Source organism: Myotis brandtii, unplaced genomic scaffold (assembly GCF_000412655.1).
Source record: "Myotis brandtii unplaced genomic scaffold, ASM41265v1 scaffold810, whole genome shotgun sequence".
In the NCBI taxonomy this organism is placed as follows: domain Eukaryota; kingdom Metazoa; phylum Chordata; class Mammalia; order Chiroptera; family Vespertilionidae; genus Myotis; species Myotis brandtii.
In genome coordinates this window covers 124,430-134,727 of record NW_005371274.1, presented here as the reverse complement: position 1 = coordinate 134,727, position 10,298 = coordinate 124,430, and the positions used below count along the sequence as shown (strand labels likewise).

Below are 10,298 nucleotides of genomic sequence, written 5' to 3'. Positions count from 1 at the left end.
TCAGGGTGTGGGTCCCCACTGGGGTGCCTGGCCAGTCTGGGTGAGGGGCTGAGGGCTGTTTTCTGGCTGGCGAGTGACTGAAGCTTCCAACCGCTCCTTGTTTTCTTTTCTTTTTTTTTTATTCTGGGCCAGCTTTAGCTCTGAGGCCTCGCTGCTGAAAACATCGATACAAAGTTTCGGTCTGGCTGTCTTTCAGTCCAGCTGTTTTCTGGGGTTTTGTTTAGCTTCTTTTTTGCAACATAGTGTATAGTTGCTTAGAGTTGCAGATGAGATGCTGGCAAGTGAGGCGGGGAATGTTGGAGTCTGCAGCAAGCAAGCCTCGTGCTCGCTTCAGTGCCTGGCTGCCGGCCGCCATCTTGGCTGACAGTTAATTTGCATATACTCACTGATTAGCCAATGAAAAGGGTAGCGGTCGTACGCCAATTACCATGTTTCTCTTTTATTAGTGTAGATGCTGAAATATTTTAGACACATTGGATTAAATAAAATATTAAAATTATTCCTTTTTAAAACGTGGCTACTAGAACAATTTAAATTACACAGGTAGCTCACTTTTATTTCTACTGAACAATGCTGTTCTAGAGGGAGATAAAAAGCCCCATCTGGAGGTGAATTTATATTTCACATCAACGTTTGAGATAACTGTATGCTATTCTAATTTTGCAGATGAAGAAGAGTTTCCTATAGGCAAATAACCTGTCTACTCTGATGAATGACACAGAGACTTGAACCCAGGTATTCTGATATGAAATCACACATTTTACATCAAATTTTAAAGATTTTAACTTTACAAAGGGAAAAAAATGTTATATAGATATATCATCTCTCCCAAGTTACAGGCTCGATCTCCGTCTCCCTCTCTCTAAAAATCAATAAAACAGCTTTAAAAAAAGTAAAAAAACACACAACTGGTAGTAAATACATCTCCCACATGATTTTAAAAGTTGGTAATAAAGCCCAACCTTATACAAGGTAGAACCTGAGAAAATCCAAGGCAGAAGTTCAGTAAAGATTTGCTTTCCCTAAGATGTTTACAAAATCATCACTACAAATCTACCCTTTGATTCTTAGTCTTTAATTTGGTTTATAACAGCTATAAAACATATTTTTAAAATATCTTAAAGATTTAATGCCAAGCTCTTTAATTGCTCAACTGCTATACATACTGGTTAACTCAACAGGTGCAAGATAAAAAGGTCCAGGTCTGGGTTAAGACTCTATGGAGACTAATTACAATCTTCCTTCTCACCAGCCACCTACAGAAAGATGCTGTGGCCACAAGAAACACCTGGGTCAGAACGGGCGTTAGGCTCACCAATGATATTATTCCCAGTTGAAAAACCACTTAAATAGCAACAAGTGCTAACATTACCTGAGCACTAACCTAGTATCAGGCTCTGGGCTCAGGGCTTTGTATAGATTAAAGTATGGACTGTTACCATCCTCGTTTGGCAAATGAGAAACAGTACTGGAGAGCCGGAGTAGGCTGCCATGGCTGCTCACAGCTGCCTAGCTGTGTAGCAGAGATGGCATCCACTCCCCGGCTGTGCATCTGCAGGCCTAAAGTCCAACTACTATGCTAAGCATCATATAGCCAATAACACTTGATCCCTGGCATCAAGATTTGTTATTTTTAACTGATCTTTATATTTAGCCCATCACAAACATCATAAAACTTCTGCCTAAAGCTTACAAACTGAAATCCTTCCTATTAACATTTCTTAGATTTGAACTAGGCTGTTGCACAAATTAATAGAGTCATGTGTCATCTAAAACGGTGGTTCCCAAACTGAGATGGGCACCACAATCACCAATGAGATTTTTTAAAGAACAGATTAATGGGCCCCATCCCAAAACAACTAAATCAGAATCTCCAGGAGATCAACAACAGGACTCTTAACTTTGAAAAGCTCTCCACCAAGACAGTCAAAGATAACTGGGAAATCCTGGCCAAAGGAGGCCAGAAGCTGGCCACAAAATCCTTACCAGTGAGTACCTCTGATTGATGAACCCATTCCAGGATTTGGCCCTCTGCCAAATCATAATCAGAAGTCACTTTACTATTCACTATCAGGAAATCAGTCATGGGACAAAACATAATCGAAAAAATATGTGATGAAGATACTCTCTCCCTGTAATGCAGAGGCCAAGGTAGGACAGCATAATGCTCTAGACCAGTGGTTCTCAACCTTCCTAATGCCGCGACCCTTTAATACAGTTCCTCATGTTGTGGTGACCCCCAACCATAAAATTATTTTCGTTGCTACTTCATAACTGTAATTTTGCTACTGTTATGAATCGTAATGTAAACATCTGATATGCAGGATGTATTTTCATTGTTACAAATTGAACATAATTAAAGCATAGTGATTAATCACAAAAACAATATGTAATTATGTATGTGTTTTCTGATGGTCTTAGGCGACCCCTGTGAAAGGGTCGTTCGACCCCCAAAGGAGTCGCGACCCACAGGTTGAGAACTGCTGCTCTAGACAAAAGACAATCTAGAGGCAGACTGGATCAGTCCTAACACCAGGCACATTACTTACTCTATGCTTCTATGTACAAAGCAGATAACAAGAATATCTATCTCACAAGGTTCTTGTAAGAATTAAATGAGATAATATATGTAAAATGTGTAAATAAGTATATCGTAATGTACTTATATTCAATGAATATTTGAGCTATAACTATAAATTAGATCACCAGATGAGCATAAAATCATAACAAGGAGTATCAGTAATCGAATATTGAATGGCAACAGACTATGATTAGTTTGATGTGTCCATCTGAAATAACAGATGATCTTGCTAAAGGGACTTTAAATGTCTATTATGTATTGATATTAATCCTCTGCAGCTATGACAGCCCTAGAGATAGTCTTACAGCTCAAGTAAGATATTTTCTACACATTGCTTCACCCGAATGGGAACCACCTATCTTTGCATGTATGATACTTCTTTTTCCAAGATTGACCCTTCACCCTAGAAAAAGAAGTATCATACATGCAAAGATAGGCAGTTCCCATTCGGGTGAAACACTTCTCTAGTATAAATTCCTTCTTTAACTTTATATATTTAATACAATTCCTACTGGTCTAGGAGCTATCTTGTTCTGTCTTTTCACTTTGCATATACCTGCTCTGAAGTACTACTGCATGTTGATTTCATAGTTTAATAAAGGGCTATCCTACATCCTTATTTTCAAGTTCTTGAGAGGTGGGGGTGTTCTTCACAACAGGTACAAGGACCATTGTTGTTGCTTATCTTGTATGTATGGTCCACCCACAAAATAATCTACACAAATTTCTTTTCTTGACCACTAATCCTGCTCTCATCCCATATAATAAATGGGTAATATGCAAATCAACTGAACAGTGGAACAACCGGTTGCTATGATGCACATGGACCACCAGGGGGCAGACGATCAACACAGGAGATGCCCCCTGGTGGTCAGTGTGCTCCCACAGGGGGAGTGCTGCTCAGCTGGAAGCCCAGAAGCCAGGCTCACAGCTGGCGAGCACAGCAGGGGTGGGGGGGAGCCTCTCCCACCTCCAAGGCAGTCGGACATCCCCCGAGGGCTCCTGGACTGCGAGAGGGCACAGGCCAGGCTGAGGGACCCCTCCCGAGTGCACGAATTTCATGCACCGGACCTCTAGTTGATAATAAAACAATAGTTTTTTCTCTCATGTCCTTGGTGTTATCACTCAATGTTCTGTTTATTAAAAGTGATCAAATGCTGACTCCTTTAGTAAAATCATCCTAAGGTGTTCGTTTTATCTGTCAACACAGAAGCACGTTCCTTCCTTCCTTCCTTAGCACATTACCATCTTTATGTGCCCTTCTTGAGTAACACTCATTTTCAAAGTTTGCTTTGAAAACTTTATTATCTGCTAACAGTTTTTAAGTAAATTGTAGTCATTTGCAAAGAGAAGAGGCAACAGCTTCCTGATTTTGATACATATTCTTATTAAAAAAGAGTTTTCCAGTATTTGCTTCCATGAGACAGTATCTCTTGGTTTCACTTATATAAGGATCTAATAAACACCTTCCTTCTGTTATGTTATACATGGCACATTTCTTTCAAAGGCCCACATGAGTTGCAATTTCATGAAGAACATTTAGGATAACATTACTTCCTACTGAGAATGCTATATGATTTCACCACCACAGAGGAGCAGGCAGCAGCAAAGGAGAAGGATCTTGTGTCAAGCAAGCAGGACACCAAAATGTCCTGGAAGGTTGTACTTCCATAGACAGACTTAGAGTCAGGGTAGAGTTTGGTAGCTCAGTGAGTGCAGCAATGCCCTCATAACCTCCTGATCAATATAAATTCTTGTCAATCATAATGATCATTTCTCACACACACTTCTGATAGCTTTGTTCTTCTGTACTTCAACTTTTCTACCTGTCTCTTCTTTCATTATACTTGCTCAGTTAAACTATTAACCCTGGCTAAATCCAACATACTCTGCTTCTATAAAATTATAGCTGTGGGAGAAAAACATGCACCACACTGATGGTATCTCACCTTAAATTCATGACCGTGAACCTAAAGTGGGTCCTTCATCTGCCAGGTGGTCATACTCAACACCCCAAGTCCATTATGCCCTCCATCAATACTTCATACCTTCTCCTCTCTCCTCAAATCCTTAACACATCCTCCCCCAATCTCACTCTCCACTGATGACCTCGCTTCCTCTTTCACTGAAAACAGAAGGGGAAAAAAAAACTGAAACAAAGAGAAGAGAATTCACATCACCATATGACTACCATCTGTACTTTCTGCTCTTGCCTGTTTCCAAAAGTTTCATGTGCCTATCTGCAACCAGTCTCTGCTCTGTGCACTCAATCCCCTCCCGATGACCTAACAACACTGCTTCAGTATTCTCCCCTTTCACTAGATTAGTCTTTTGCTATCTACTGAAGATTTAAACATATTCCTCATCTTAAACAACTGTTGACCCTACTTCCCTTGTCAGCTGTCATTCCATTTCAGAGCTACTTATACTCTCTCCAATTCTTCTCTTCCCATTGTTTTTCCCCACCTCTTTTTTAACCTTCATTAACACGAAATACTTACATAATCACAGTACAATGAGCAAAACCAGGGAATTTTCCATCCTCTCACACTTATCCAGACTTTCACTCTTTACCACTCCATTGAAACTGCTCGACAGGATTATCCATGACCTCTGTGTTGCTAAGTCCAGTGGTCTATTCTCAGTTCCATCTTACTCAACACAGTTGACTCAGTTGGTTCCTCCTCCCTCTTGACACTATGTGTACTTTGCCTCCCAGGATCCCACCCTGCTTTCTCCTATCTTACTGACAACTCCTCCTCAACGCCCTGGAGCTTCATCCTTGGTCCTCTTCTCTTCTTTTTCTACACTCGCCCCCTTGGTACTTTCATTGTTTAAATATGATCTATATGCTGATACTCTCCAGACTCACACATCCAACTCCCAACTGACATCACCATTTGGGTATCTCCAAAAATAGCCTCCTGATCTTCCACCCTCAGCCTTTTCTATATGATTGGATGACATCTTTATCCTCAAGTTTCTCAGACCAAAATCTTAAAGATATCCTTTAAGATTGACTTAACTCTTTGACTCTTTTTTCTCTTATGACCCCCACACAGGTCATTAGCAAATTTGGCTTTACTTTCAAAATATAACCAGAATCTGACCACTCTGACCACCACCACTGCCTTGGTACAAGCAATCGCTACCTCTTGCCTGGACTATTGCAATCACCTCTTAACAAGTCTGTTTTCAATAGTAGTCTGAGTGATGCTTTTAAACATAAATCAGATAATTCCATTCCTCACTCAAAATCCTGCCTGAAATGGGTCATATCTCTAGAGCAGCGGTTCTCAACCTGTGGGTCGAGACCCCTTTGGGGGTCGAACGACCCTTTCACAGAGGTCGCCTAAATACACCCTGCAAATCAGGTATTTACATTACGATTCATAACAGTAGCAAAATTACAGTTATGAAGTAGCAACGAAAATAATTTTATGGTTGGGGGTCACCACAACTGTATTAACGGGTCGCGGCATTAGGAAGGTTGAGAACCACTGCTCTAGAGTAAAAGCCAATTCCTTACAGTGGCCCTATGAGAACTGCACACTGTGCCTGTGGCTCACATCCACCCTATCACCTCCCTGTGCTCTCCTCTGCTCACTGCTGTCTAGCCACACTGGCCTGACCATTTCTCAACATGTCAGGCACATGCCTGCCTTAGACTCTTGACTCCTTCTATTCCCTCTACCTGAAATATTCTTCCCTCAGTCGTGTAATTGGCTAACTCCTTTACCTCCTCAAGTCTATTCAAATATCGCTTTCTTTTCTTTTTTTTCTTTTTTTCAAATGTCACTTCCTTAACGAGGCCTACCCAGAACACAGGCTTATTTTAAATTGTAACACCTTCCCACTGACTGCAATTCCCCTTACCAACTCGGCTCTCCCTTACAATACCATTTATCACCTTCTAATATACACTATGATTTACTTATTGTCTATTGTATCGCCTAATGTATCCCAGGTGCCCAGAATCGTACTTGGAGGAGGAGGTGCTCGGTGAATATTTATGGAATAAATGAGGACACAGGGTTAGGAACAGTAAAGGGAGCCAAGTGCACTATTGTAGTCAAGTCAGAAACCTGCCTATGCTTTCAAATAAAGGGGAGAGATTCTGAGTTTACTAGTAATCTTTTTGACAATTAAAATGACTTAAGTCAATATAAACTAAAATCTGTTTCAGTTTTCTAAAATGTTGAGTAAAGAAATGTCAGTAATGAAGCCTCTGAGGGAACATAGCTTTTGTTCACTGGTATTTAAATTTTTGATATAATATAGTAGTCTGGGAAAAACTAGTGTGTTATGAAGCATCAGTACCTATAAAAAGTCTTCAAAGTATCGAAATGGAAATTACCTTTTGTTTTTTTACAGGTTAGACTGTACTTATTCTTAATGTTTATATTCAATCTTGCTGTTAGATTGTTTTTTAGGTTTAAGACATTTTTTTACCCCATGATGGATGATGGTCATTGCCACCCTTCCAAGCCCCCAAGGCCTCTACCTTCACATTTACTTTCATTCTATAGCTTAGAAAGAGCTCAAGTTTTGGTGGCTGACTTGTGATGGGTCAGAATGCATGCAGAAGGATCAGTGGCATTAATCCACCTGGGAATCCAGTAATGGGTCAGCCAGTCAGTCCGGCCTGTGTAGTGGCGCGCAAGGACTTGACAATAGTAACAGTCTTCTTTAGTTTCAGGTGTTGCAGAACATGGGCAGCACGTTGGATCTCAATGGAGGGCATCAAATAGAGTTCCTTTAGAAGCCTCTTCCTCTCCTCCTCCTCTTTTTTCAGGAGAAGGTGCCTTGTGAAAATATATGTACCCCTGCATCAGTTCATCTGGATCTTTTCCATGCTGTGTTCTTCCTAATGTACTTGGAAATTGGATACATACCCACTGATGTGCGAACTATTGTAATGTCATAAGCTTCCAAGGAAAATATGACTTTCCACCTTTCTGGCCGCTAGAAAATAAGAACTGTCTTCCATGCCAATCACAAATGTCTGAAGAGGGTACTGGACTTGGGCCTCTTTTAGCTGCTTCAACAGGGTGGCAGCAACCAAACTGGAATCCAAGCCCCCTGATAAAGATACCCAATCCTTCTGTCTGTCATCAAACATTTTAGTGGCAGTGTCAAAAAAGGATCTGGAGGCTGCTCTTTATGGTTTCTATCCCAAGAACCTGGAAATTTCTCCACACTGTCACAGGGTGTGCAGAGGCTCACCTCTGCAGTGATTATATTTAACCACTTCCACCAACACAACTTCGTCATTTGGCTTTAAATCCAAAACTTCATAGTGTCCCTGAAGAAAAGGCTCCACTAAAAAAAAAAAAAAAAAAAAGCTGGAGTGCTTCAAGTTAACAAGACCTTTAGCTTCTGAACACATAGCCAAAAGTCCATCTTCAATTACAGCTTTAAACAAAGGTCTTACTCCATAGGTATCTCTGCCCAGGAACACTTTCTTATTGGCCATATCCAGTAAATTAAATGCAAATACACCATCCAACATACAAATCATGTCTATTCAGTTCTTCCTTTGACATAAAGATGGATTATTTCACCATCCACATTAGTGTGATATTCAAGTTCAAAATGGCATTGTAGCTTCTGGTGGCTGTAGATTTCTCTGTTGTAACATAGCCACAAATAAGGATATTTCTTCACTCAAATTGGCTGCATTCCAAACAGCTGGTCAACCAACAACAACCGGGAAAGTCCAAAGCAGCAGTTGGTATATCCATTGACATTCTCAAAGCAAAATGCATCTGGACCCCTGTGTGCAACCTTCATAGCCTTCAGACACTGAACAGAAAGGCAGTCATTGCTGCCAAAGAGGGTCCAAATGTCACACATGGCGCAATGGAACTACAGGCTCTCTGGGAGCGAGCAGTTCGAGTGAGCAGGTGGTATGCGATCCAGGCAGTAGCGATCCAGGCTGTGGACAGCAGGCAAACAGGGCTTCTGCTAGACTCTTAAACATACCTATGCATTGACCATGATTTCTGATTCTGAATACGTATTTTAGGTTACATATTTTCTTTCAAATCATCATTGGTATCAGTTCCAACTCATTCTGACAGACATAATTTCTTCTCAGAAGCCAAAAGACAATTTCATTTTTTATCTATCTTTTAGTGTCCACTATGATGCTTTGCTCAACTGTTTAAACATTCTTATTTAGTGCAGCGATTTTTCAACCTTTTATCTCATGGCACACACAAACTAATTATTAAAATTCTGTGGCACTCCAAAAAATATATTTTTTGCTGATCTGACCCCAAAAAAAGGTATAATTTTGATTCATTCACACTGGATGGCTATTGTTGTGTTGACTGTTGTGATTTTTTTAATTTGACAACCTAAGGGAAAAGAGGTCAGTGCCACTAATAAATAGTCAGGTATTGCATGTTTTAAAAATTCTTGTGGCACGTTGAAAATTGCTAATCTAATGCACAGTTTCAAAAGCTAAAAGAACCATACATCTCATATAATTCTTCTTTGACATTAATAATGGATGACATCTAGATTAAGACCTATAATTATTCTTCCTTATTGAAAAATAATCATCAAAATGAGCACTATAATCACTTTCATGAATGAGTGACTAGTTTCTGCCAAAATACTGTTTGAAATATGTAATATCAGTATACCAGTGATCTCATTTCTAGTATAACCCTAAAAAATTATATCTGTACCCACTGAGACTTTAATATAACTTCTTCTTAGGCCTTTGATTTTGTTCCTATTCTCTTAAAAAAAAGATAAACAATTTATTTAAACTAACAAACAAACACACAAAATAAAACCAAAAATAGTTCATGTTTCTCCCCTACCTCTGGTAACCACCTATTTATTCTCTGTATCTATCAGCTTAGGGTAAAAAAAAACAACAAAAAAACTTATTTAGATTCCATCTATCAGAGAGATCATATGGTATTTTTCTTTCTCTAACTTATTTCACTTAGCATAATGTTGCTACAAATGGCAAGATTTCATTCTTCCTTATGAGTGAATAATATTCCAGTGTGTGTGTGTGTGTGTGTGTGTGTGTGTGTGTGTGTCTGTGTGTGTCTACCATATTTTCTTTCCCTATTCATCCATGGAGAATACTTAGGTTGTTTCCATACCTTGCCTATCTAGTCTAATAAAAGACAAACATACAAATTGACCGTACCTTCGCTATGCCTTAAGCCACGCCCACCAGCCAATCAGAGCGACTATATGCAAATTAACCCAACCAAGATGGTGGCCAGCAGCCAGGGAGCTGGAGCGAGCAGGAGGCTTGGTTGCTCCAGTGATGGAGGAAGCCAAGCTTCCCGCCTGCCGCAGCTGGCTCTGAGCTCCACTCAAGGCAACAAAGTTTCAATTATAGAAGATAAATACACCCCAGATACCTGCTTTCAGCCAGCTGTGGCCACAGAGCTGGAGCGAGCAGGAGACTTGGGTTGCCCCTGGCGATGGAGGAAGCCAAGCTTCCCGCACGCCCTGGACGGCTCTGAGCTCCACTCAAGGCTACAAAGTTTCAATTATAGAAGGTAAATAAATCTCAGAATAAAAAAAAAGAAAAAAAGGAGAGGCTGAGAGCTTCCGTCGCCGGGGGGCTTGGCCAGCCTGAAAACGGCCCTCAGCCCCTCACCCAGACTGGCCAGGCACCCCAGTGGGGACCCCCCACCCTAAAAGGGGTGTGGCCAGCCTGAAAACAGCCATCAGCCCC

General features: G+C 40.6%; 1 protein-coding gene and 1 pseudogene across 4 annotated transcripts in view; both read right to left on the bottom strand.

The window, feature by feature from the left end:
* The window catches only part of PCGF5 (polycomb group ring finger 5), a 61,853-nt gene that overhangs the window by 38,105 nt on the left and 13,450 nt on the right, over positions 1 to 10,298 (bottom strand). The gene's annotated exons all lie outside the window — the stretch shown is intronic.
* On the bottom strand, positions 7,342 to 8,628 carry LOC102261266 (annotated as a pseudogene).